General features: G+C 29.3%; 1 protein-coding gene across 1 annotated transcript in view; it reads right to left on the bottom strand.

Moving 5' to 3' along the window:
* Positions 1-3434, bottom strand: part of Drat (Death resistor Adh domain containing target) — a 21103-nt gene extending 17669 nt beyond the window's left edge. The window contains exon 1 of the mRNA XM_018451732.1: positions 3284-3434. The gene's annotated coding sequence lies outside the window, so the exon portion shown is untranslated. The remainder of the gene's footprint in view (positions 1-3283) is intronic.
* Positions 3435-12257: the final 8823 nt, after the last annotated feature.

Below are 12257 nucleotides of genomic sequence, written 5' to 3'. Positions count from 1 at the left end.
TATATATATATGTATGCAAACTGAATAATCCATTTTAGATATGATGATTAATTATTCAGTGTCCATTAGTTTCTCTTTCGTTATGTATTTTCTATCAATTTTTAATTTAATTAATTTTTTATATCCTCTCGTACTTTGTGCATTTGCGAGTAGATCTTTTGTATTCCTAGAGATAGCTTGAATCATATCAAGCGTGATTCTCTCGCATTGCTACATCTGAGGCCCGTACATCATTTATCTTAGCGCCTGTCACTGTTCGTCACAATAGTAATTATCACAATAGTGACAGTTTTAAGAACGATATAGTTCACCGTTACGATATCGTTCCTCAACAATAAGGGATTATTTTTAAATATCGTATACAATTCTGTATATTGGCTGTCGTGTTTGCACAGAAAGTGATTTTCAATTCTACAAATTCTTCTATCATATACGTCGCCTTAATAAATAACCAATATTGACATTTCTATGGCGTACAACTATAATGTTAAACTACAGAACACATCAGAGTAACTTCCCTGTAAGAAAGCATAGCAATTATACGCTTCACCTTCACTGCCGCTATTCAGAGGTTGATGACCTGTCGTAACGCGAGAAAGTCTCAGATTTACTTTAGATGCTATACTCATACTGTACTATATTTTCTTTGAGTGTGTTCCATTGTAAATTTTATTTTGTGAATACATCATGATTTGACTGTTTTATTTAAAATTTCTATTAAAAGAATAACAAAGAAAAATATCTGTTTGACTAAATATGATTTATAATATGAAACGATTGTTATAATAACAAAAGCTTTTAATAATAAAATGTAGTTTCATTATTTCACTTAAATGAAAAAAAGACCTAAGGAAAAATTTTTTCTTAATAACTTAAAAATTATGATATGATATGCTCTTATATTTTTTCACATTTTGTAATTTTATTTGTTAAAAACTTACATGTATCGAATTAAAAATATATGTATAATATTATAATTAAATAATAAAATACGAAAACATGCAGAATATTATGAAATGTCACATTATGTATTTCTATACATGATGCATTTCTATACGTGATGTTGAATTCAAGAAATTAAGAATATTTTCAATAAGAATAATTAGAATGTTTTCAAGGATAAGCTTAATTAATGTGCATAATCTTCTTAAAATAGCATTCTTTTAATTAAATTTCTCTTGTCTTCGTATTAAATATGTTTAATAAATTATAGGTGTGATTTTATCATTATCGAAAAAAAATATTCAATAATAATTTTACTTAATTAAGATACGCGAAATAAGATAATTTTATTTCGTGTGCACAACGAAATTTTAAAGATCGAAATTTTAAAGATCAAAGTATTTATCTTTGATTTATCGTTGATAATAATAACAACGGGTTAATGACAGATTACATATAATGATAAAAATGATGTTTTTCCTGTGATTATTGATTATTTCATATCGGTTACTTTTTGGATTTCTTTCAATAATAATCGATTAAATGATTATTCAATCAATTGATGACGTAATTACATATGCGTGATTTCTTGTCTTGAAATAACAGTTTTGTTAGGAGACAATGAGCAATTACATGACGTAACTAGCGAGTTTAACTGTAATAAGCGATTCCAAGCTTGTTGAACGATTTCCTTTGAACCTTGTACCAGTTATGTTCAATTGGAGCACTAATGTTAGTCCCACGCAGTGTGCTTCATTATATTGCGTGCTATTTCGTATTTTTTTGCATTGAATATAATATTAATTACTTATAAAAATTCAATACAAGGATGGAAAATATCTTAAATAGATTTTTTAATCCAATAATAATAATAAATATTACATTTATCTCATCGTAGTTCATTAAATAAATTTGATTATATCAGTTGAAATATCATTAATTCAAAGAAATATTTAAATAAATCAGTTGTTACATCAATTAGATTATTTCCTTAACAAGCAAAATTGAATGCGCATGTCGCAACTTGGCCTTTGTTTGCACTCACACATGCGCGGACGATTGCTCTACATAATGAAACTGTTGCTTCAGAAGAAAATTTTTTTTTGAGAATTGTAAAGTAGCAATTATTTCGATATTCTTTTTGTTGTATTTCCGTTCCGAGCGAGTAAGATAGGTAGTTCGCATAGTATTGATTGTTAAACGGTGCATAACGTACCGCACACATAGTCCGACAGTCAGCTGTTTGCGACATGACAGACAGGTGTTCGAAGTCGTGATACTGTTGGCGTTGCGCGTAAAATCCGAGTTCCTTATGTTAGTTTCTTAAATCGTTTTTTTTATATACCGCAACAAGATATAACAATAATTAATCCGGTTGTTTATTTTCGCGAATACTTATTTAATATATTGTATTGATTTATCGATGATAAAAACGTCTTGAATTAAATACGAGACCTTACGTAGCAGTTATTAAATGGAAAAACAATAATCATGATAATTATGCCGTTGAGATTGCTAATTATAATGTCTAGAACACAAAATAAAAATAGAGCCAATGTTCTCGATCGTGGAAAATCATGACGTAAGCGAAGTGCAATACATTATTTAATATTGTAACTATTATAGAATGACAGTTAGTACTTAATAATGCATTGACTTTTTAACATTTTGCGTATAAAGAAACTTTTTTTATGATAATGAAGTATTAATCAAGCAAGTTTACATTGGATAAAGAAGAAAAGAGATAGGTAGATAGACAGATATCATCACTTATTGAGCATTCTAGGAAAGCATCCTTTCAAGCGATAAACAAGAGAGAGAGAGAGAGAGAGAGAGAGGAGGAAGAAATTTAGTTATTAAAATAAACAATTTTTTTTTTAATTTTCTAGGTAGATAAAGAAGCTATTTTTGTCATAATATAATAACGCCATAAAATCGCTGTCACTATGCGAATATTATAAATAATTCAACATATCCTGGATTTGTAAAAAAATATTTAAAATTTTTTCTTTTTTCTTAAAGAAACTAAAGCACTTGAATTTATATTTTTTCTATAAAGTATCGATTTATATTCTATAAGCACATAACGTATAATTAACGAACAATTTATTCACGCACAAACAGTTTGTAAACAAGCCCATTTTAATTAACATAAAAAAACACCTGAGAATAATGCAAAGAATTCGATCAAAGGAATTTTATCAACACACGTCAAGTATGTCCAACGTATACTGATACCGAATTTTTACGAAATATCACAGACACTTTTCTGTTGCGGAAGGTTGAGATTTTTCGAGCAATTGCGAAATTAGAAATGGATGAATCAAGGTCAAACTCTCACCTTGAAGATCGATCGCGTTGGAGACACCGGTGACCAGCGACAACCGCAAGGTGCAATGGCGATTGTCAAAGGATGCACGTCAAATTCGGTAAACTGAAACTGTGTTTTTTCACGAAAATTACTGACTGGTCTATCGACTTGCTGGAACGAAGCTTCGTGAGATTCTGATGGGTTTGATGAAGAAGGGCCCACCCGACGAGGGCGCTTCAAGGGGATCACCATCGCGCCGACTCCGAAAAGTCTGCAAAGCTGATGTTGGGGTCGCGGATGTCTTGTGGAAGGGATGTATCATCGATCGTTCGTACTAGGTGAGGTCTACGGCCTTTAAATGCCAGATTCTCCTTTATTGCGATAACTTGTACTTTCAATGGAAAATATAGGTGATACAAGATGAAACATCATTTCCTTGTTATTTTCATCAACGAAAATTTCAGTTATTCATGAATCCTTTGACCAATTCAAAGCTGATCTTTTTAAATAAAAGTGTCGGAATACTTCAATAGTTTTTATATTACAAGCCATAGCATGTCTAGGGATTTTTATGAATTAAAAATTTCTCTATGATAATAAAAATAGACCGTAAATTTAAATATTTTATTCTGTTTCAGACAAAAAATTACATTAATTTCAAAGTTTTAGTTTGCGGATTAATTATAAAGATATTTAAATCTAAATCTGTAAAATTATGAGAAAAATTTAAGAATGATGAATGTGTTTCACTTTAATTATTGTAATAAAGAAAAATTACCTCTAAAATGATTAGAAAAGATAAGAGAAAGAGAAAAAGAACAGATGTTATTAATAAAAGATATTTTAAAATATATTAAGAAAAGGATAAATTAAAAAAAACAGTAAAATACTCAAATCGAGAAGTTATTGTTGTAGGATGTAAAATCAAGATTTAATGATAATGAAAATTTGAAATTATAATAGATTATATAAGCTGATAAATTGATATTAAGAACATTTTTCTAAAATCTGCCTTTTACAAATATATAATTCATTCATTTCAATTTATTTAATATACATGTCTTTGAAAAATTCTAGCAAATATTAATAGAATATTTCTAACAGACATTATTATTGTATTTTAAATAGCATTTAAATAGCATTCTTTAAACATTTAAAGAATGCTATTTGTATTAAATTTGATTAAATAGTCAAATTTATAAATAAATAATTATCTGTAAATAAATTTGTTTAAAACACACAAACGGACAAATTTATTTCCAGATAACTATTTACAAATTTTTTACAGTAATTTTATCAATAATTTTGATATACTGACAAGAGACACTATATTGACTATATTAAAAACGGCCGATTCTGAACAAATTTTCGTGACTATCAATCCGGGGTCCCGAAGGTCCGGGGATAATTGAAAACGATGACATTATCGACAATTGATATAAATTGGCGATTTTGATATAAATATTTGAAAAATACACACATTATTAAATTCATGACTTTTTATTATATAAATGCTGCATATAAATAAGCATATGGAATCATAAAATTAGTATTATATTATCGGTTTCTTACTCTTAGTCACTTAAATTTTAACAGTTATGCGAATTTCCGGCCGTTTTAATAATATCTCATCCGTTGGTGCTTCTGGTAAGATTGGAGAAATGTTGTTAACAAAAATCGCTGGATTCGTAAATTATTTAGAATATAATATAATATATAATTTTCCAAAATTTACAAATTTTATTTTTGTATTTATTAATTAATTTCAAATTAATTAAAAAAATTAATTAGAAAAATATTATACTTCTAACATCAATGTTATATTAATTACTTATAATAGCTTATCTATGAAGAACTATGTAGCCACGATGGAAAAACGAGAAAACTGTTTTCGATCAAGTTCTCACTTGGTACACTAGGAATTTATCAGTACCAGCGCATGATAGTAATTACTAAATATTTAATAGCTATGCATTATTTAATAAGAAAAATATAGGTTATAATTTTTAAAATTATAATCTTTTAATTTGCATACATATATATTTTAAAGTTTTTAAAACATGTTTTAATGGTATGTACATATATGAGAATTAACCAGCAAGTAAATGTCAGTAATATCTGAAAAGCAAAATATTAGCAGCATGCCAGTAGTTTGCCAGCAAATTTGATCAGTATATTGAAGGCAGTCGACATTAACTGCATATTAAGCTTGTGTTCCTGCCTACAAAGCATTGAGGCAGTAATATGCATGACAACATGGAGAAATAATATTATGGCTATAGAATTATAGCGCTATTGTTAGAATTTCATTGAGAGGAATGACGTGGTGCTTGATGTATGGAATGCAGAAACAAATAAAAGATAAATTGAAGGAAGCTTTTCAGTCCGATTCAAAGGATGATTTTTTGTAATAAATTGCGATCCAATTCGTGTATTCTCCATTGTAACATCTTCTTTTATAAATTTGTAATTTTTCTTGCAATAAAATAGCAGGAAATATTGTAATAGAAGAGCTTAACGGTAAGTTAACTTCAATAAAAATGCTTGGTTCTCAATGTTAAGGCTTGTCTACCATCCTTTGAATATTTACTGCAATAAATGCGGCACAATACCGTAAACTTTCTGTCGACAGAATAAAAATCTTTATTGTTCACAAATCTCATTTTCCGCGTCATTGGAGTCAGTCAGCACACACACACACACACACATAAAAACATTCTTCTTCATAAAAACTGCGAACGCACAAGAATACGTTTATTATTTTCAATCACTTTTTGTGATTTTTTGTGATTAAAAAAATTTATTTATAAAACAAATACATTTACCTTTAATATTAATAGTATGATCAAAGAAATATTAACATAAATACATATATGTAATGAAAAATAGTATTCAGTATAAATATCTAATCATAAATACACAATAGAAAACATTTTGTAAGTACTTGTGTTAAAACTAATCTTTGTTAAAATTTTTGTGTTAAGGGCTCATATTACAAAGTCTAAAATTTAAGAGTTTTTTTAAAGTCAAATCTGTATGTACGTAGAATTATTTTTATTTTAGGTATCCCTATATACCGATTTATATTACACATGTATATAGGCATACAAGTGCAAACTTGTATAAGTAAATGTATGAACAAAGAGAGACTTTCAAATTTTATTTATTTACTATAGAATTTTTGTTTTAAAATGCATAAGTTTATGTTATTTGTTTAATTACTCATAAATTATGTTATTTTAACAGTCAAAAATGTTAAATATCAAATGAATATCAAATCTTTAAATAACACAATCAATTATGTTAAATTAACATTTATATATATTACAAATTCTATATAAATATTTTAACAAGGATCGATTTTAACACAAATATAAAAAGTTGTTTACAGTGTGTATTTACAATATCAATATTTTACGTTTCCATGTATTTATAAAAAATTTTTATAAAAATATTAACCTGATATAGATGTAAAGTTCCGATTTTCGCCAATATATTTACAAACATTTATTTACTACCAACCAATCTCATTTTTATCAGCAAGAAGTTAATACAAACTCTGCGGAATAAGGTACGTATATTTCATGATGCATCATGCAATCGAAAGAATGCATCAACGAGCGATGCGCTCGTATGTACTTGGTTCTGCACGTACCAAATGGCATACGGTATTCCGTGAATTTTACGGCAGAACTGCGATGGCATAAAAAAGATTAGAGTGCATAATTCTTCTCGACGATTCTAGGCGGGAATACGCGTATCCGTAATCAATGTGCCGTGTCCGTATGCTCGAGTTACTGTAAAATTCGAACGTTTCGCGTATGCAGAAAGGAGTGCATGACGAGCTACCATAAATTTCCGGAATTTCATTACCGGGTCATTACCGAATTTTACGACTCAAACTCGGTGAATTCACCTCTCATCTTTTTTTTGCTCCAGATCTGTCTATTTCACGATCTTTCGGCACTGTAAAATTTTTAATTACGAGTTGGCCAGAAACCGTAAAAACAAATGGAATATGTAGAAAGTGATTGTTGAAGAAACTATCGAAAATATTTTTTTCCGTCCGAAGGAGCAAAAAAAGTCATTAAGTAATTTCACTTTGTCCAAAACATATTAAAAAAATGTAATTAAGAAAATAAAAGGGTTGACAAGAATGTTTTCAATTCATGTTTGAAAAAGTATCGCATGTGTTCTGATTTTTTATATTGGTATATACATTATTTAAAGTATATTAAAAAAGAATTTAAACGTAACTTGCTATAAATTGCTGTAAAATATTTCGAAATTTATAATTCACATTATATGTAGGTATATGTGTATATATATATATATATACGGTAATGTACAAATTATATATGTTTACGATAATTAATTTCTAAAAAAAAATAAATAAAATATAATTATTAAGTAAAAAATAATTATAATAAATAGCTTCTTTGAAATATTTATTGTAGCGTGTTGATATTAATACAATTAACAAAAATTACTATTGCGATTAAAAAATATTAATCTCCATAAATATCTCTTGACAAATATGTATTATCTAAAACTAAATTACATATTTTTTTGTAAAAAGATATTTTTTATCTTCGCTAGAAGATTTCTTTAATTCGATAAACATTGTCGATATTCACTCGCGAAATTTAATTGAGTAACTTGCTTCTATCTCTCAAAAACATTTGACAACATCATTATCTATCAAGAATAGTCGCTGTGGGATAAACGAGAGACACGGTTTGAAAAAGAAAATATTGAGATACATTTTCTTACGAAAAAGTAGGAAATAATGATGACTTTCAATTTAATATCGAATATATACAAAATAATAAGTTTATTCTGTTCACCAAAAGAAAACTGCAAAGTATAAATTTTTAGTGTATAAAATATTTTTTACATACCTTTCAATAATAATATGATTATTTTGAATAATTTTATTATTAATACAACAATTACTAAAAATAGTTACATTCGATCACAATCAATAGATTATTTATCGCATGTTATATTTATTCGTAAAGTCCTCTCATAAGTAATTATCAATAATTTTTGTTACACGCTTATGTAACATCATCGACTTATGTATTAGAGTATTAGACAATACGTTTAACAATACAAAAAATCTGTTTATAGCTAAATTTTATCACGTATATTATTCTCTTGACTTCATTTCTTATCATACATTATTCGGCATATCGATTATCAAGGCTACAATTGGTGACAGAATTACGTTACTAATTTGGCGAATATAATGTATCAATTATTGGTGCTATTGTTGACAATTATGTCAATGTTTCCAGTATACTGCGTCCCTTCAGAGACAATGTATTGATTCTCCCTCGAGATCAATTGTCGTGATTCTGTCAGGGTGTAACAGAATGCATCGTTAATAATGAAAGAAGATTTGAAAGCGTATTGAATCTTGAAAAGAGAAATAACTCAAGGATGTTTTCGAGAGTAGTAAGGTAAGAAATATAGATAGAATGTCGTCACGGTAATCGGCAATCGTTCTTCGTTTCAAAGAAATGGCCGCAAATTTTTCTCACACATAGACTTTCCTATATTTCCTAAATCCTCACATGATGACCATTTTTCTCCTATGCTATAATTAAATAAGGAATAATCAAATAAAAAGACCAATATATTTGTAATTTTTAAAAAATAATTAAACATTTATGTCTTATTTTTGTTAAAATTATTTGATATATTAAATTATTTTATTATTGATTTCAAACTGTGTGTCAGGTTCCATACCTGTCAACAGGAGCAGCTATCGTCGAGCAGGCGTCACGAATGGAGTGATAATGTCGTACGTGGCAATCTACGCACAATTTCTTGTGCTAGCATTTCGTCACATTGTGCTTGCTGAAACAATTGAGGCATAAGCAGCTGCTCTCGGTGAATTTCTTTTTCTGTGTTAGTTGTTTCTTTTGAAAGTCGCTACAGGAAAGTAATACTTCTTCTGGCACAGTGGACACCAGTTCCTCTTGTTCTGCTTCTGTGCCAAGTTCGAGTGAGCGCATTTGCGAACTTGAAGGATGTTGTAGAGCTCCAACAGATTCAATAGTTCGACCACTATATGGACGAAGAGATCATTGCAGGTAATCGAGCGTTTGTTCGATGCTATTCAGAGTGTGCATGATCTATAATCTACAATATGCTGTAGTACACTCGCTTTAGTTCGGCGACTGAGTCATTCTTCATCTTTGACAGCGTAGTGAATGTCGCAAGGTATTCTCACAAGCAAGCGATTATTTTGATAACGATTCTTTAGTATTAACCATGCAAGCTGATGTTTATTTTTGTTGATAGTAGGTAAGTGATTCAAACCATTTATATTGCTTCACTTTTTAGGCATTTTTTAAGGTAATACAGTTTTTTTCGGCAAGTGAGAGATCACTAACCACGAGGAAAAGAAATATATATATTCCTGAAGGACAGCCAATCTTCGTAACATTTCGAAAAGTGCGGAAGCAGTTAATTAAAGTTCACTGTAAAGTTCAATGCGTATTCTTAGCGGTGCATATTCTTGGGCAATCTTACCGGCGGTCTTAAGCGTTGTTATTAAATGTTTTCTTGCCGACATTCAATTTTAAAATGAATGATTTATCGGTAATTTGAAAATAAATTAGAAATATCGCAATTTAATTCATCAAGTTGTCTACTGTTAATTATCTGACTGAGTTTTGAAAAATTATTAGTTTAACCAGGAAAACCACGAATTTATATGTCTTATATTTATTGCGTGAACATTGTAGAAAATAAAATTATATTTTGCAATTTATTGTAATTATATTAAGATTTGATGTAAGAATTCGATATAAATATATGACATATATTGAACAAAATATTAGACCGATTTTATATCGATAGTCTATCCTTTTAGTATCCTTTTAGTTACGAAACTTTACTTTCGCTATGGTCTCCCTAAGGAAGGAAAGAAAGATAGAGCAGCGAATTCGCTGTCGTTGAAAATCGCGAGCGAACGGGAACAAGTGTGATTTGTGAGACGTTTATTCCGTGTGATTGCCGCATTTATTTCTACGTGCCTGGTTCGCGCAACTTCGTCCAATGATGTGGAGAAAGAGCGAAAAAAGGAAAAGAAACGTGGCACGGACGAGTCATGCCGGAGCGCCGATTATTCGACGTATTCTGGATTATCTCTTCATTTCGCAGCGTTTCCCTCGCACACGACGGTATTCTACGTGTTCGCAAAATCTCGTTTCGCTCGTAGACGAGAAGAGAAGCAAAAAATATTTCTGTATTGAAGAAGCAGAAGAATGTACGTTCACCGACTATCTTTTTAGCAGAAGCTTGCAAAAAGGTCCACGCAAAAGTGCATGCTTTCAAAAGATTAAATAAACACAGATAGATACAAATTTAGTTAGATTTCCATGCAAAACGGGTAAATTAATAATTCAATAAGTTTTATTTAATCTTGTATACACCACAATGCTGTTGCTGTTGAGTATTCCTATCGATACGTAAATTTTACGTATAACAAGGAAACAGTCTACTTTTAATCAATGTAACACAAGTTTTTAATATATTTAACACTTTTAGTGATAAGATATTTATAATTTAGACTTTTTACAAGCACAAATAACTTAATTATTAACTCAAAAGAAAAGAAAGAATATGAAGTATGTACAATTATATAATAACAGAATAATTATATAATAAAACTGCTTAAAAATTGAAATCACTTATGCTGTCTGTTAATATTGATTATCAGATCCAATCAGGTATAATAGTGGACAGAATTTTTAGAAGTTTATTTTCACTTTTAGCATAGATTTAGATTGGACTTCCTAACGAAGGATCACAGAAAGCATAATTTAATGCTCAATGATCTCGCTTGTATGTAAAGTTTACGTATCGATAATTTAGGATTAAAAGGTATAAAACATATTTATAAAGTTATAGTGACTTTTTACTGTAACATGAGTTTGTCTCATTACTGTGTTTTAAATAATCATATTTAGAATCATATTTGAACTTTATAGTTCTGTAATGTACAAAGTTTGCTTCCTCCTTTCATGTATATTTATAACATAAATATACATATATCTTAAATGTTTGAATTTATCTCTTTTGCTTTTTAAGCCCAGATTTATAAGGACGGAAAGAAAAGATAGCTAAAATACTACAGAAACACAAACTTTTTTATAGAAACAAAGGAGAAGAGAAAGGATACTTTATCATTTTCAATTAGAGATACAACCAGTTAAAAGTTTTATATAACATGAAAACTACCTTCTTCCCGACTCTTCATTCACAGTTTAGACTCCACATGTTTCTTTCCCACGCACGTTCGCTGTTTCACCGTCGTTTTATATCAAAAAAGAAGCCCGTGACATACTCCCATAAACTTGAATAATGTGTTTAAAAGCTCGTCATTGCCAACGGTCAGTTATTTCGCGCGTGGGGACCGACAGATGAACGGATTAACGAAATACGCTTAAAGAAATACGTTCTGTGACTATAAAGTATTCTTTATTTTTTGTCAAATTTAAGCAATACTGAATTCGTACAACCGATGCTATGAAAATCGGCTCAGTCATCGATCAGCACAATGCGCTTCGGCGATAGTGTTCGCGGATCAACACCGCAATCGTCGGACTATTGTTTATCAATAAATTTTCCCGAGAGGATAACCAACAAGAATAATGGTGCATTGATTGCGTGGCATTTTTTTAGTTTTTGTAACGTTGTCAAAAGCAAACGCGAAACGCATAGTTTCAAGCAATCATGTGCACGTGTATGCGTATAATATTGAAATACATATCATAAAATCATATTTTTTATAAATGTCGTTACGAAAACAATATTATTGTTCAACACGTTGTTAATGATGAACAAACAATATAATATAAAAAATAAAAATAGTTTTCTTTTCGCAAGATATTTTATTAGTTGTCACGTAATGTTTCCTATAGTTTTCAAAACACGGTTAAATAAAGACTTACCAAACAAACTTCTGCTAAAGAAGTAATCTAAATAT

Source organism: Mycetomoellerius zeteki, unplaced genomic scaffold (genome assembly GCF_001594055.1).
Source record: "Mycetomoellerius zeteki isolate Tzet28-1 unplaced genomic scaffold, Tzet1.0 scaffold318, whole genome shotgun sequence".
Classification (NCBI taxonomy): Eukaryota; Metazoa; Arthropoda; class Insecta; order Hymenoptera; family Formicidae; genus Mycetomoellerius; species Mycetomoellerius zeteki.
Note: the sequence above shows the minus strand (reverse complement) of the source record. Positions and strands in the feature narration are given on the sequence as shown.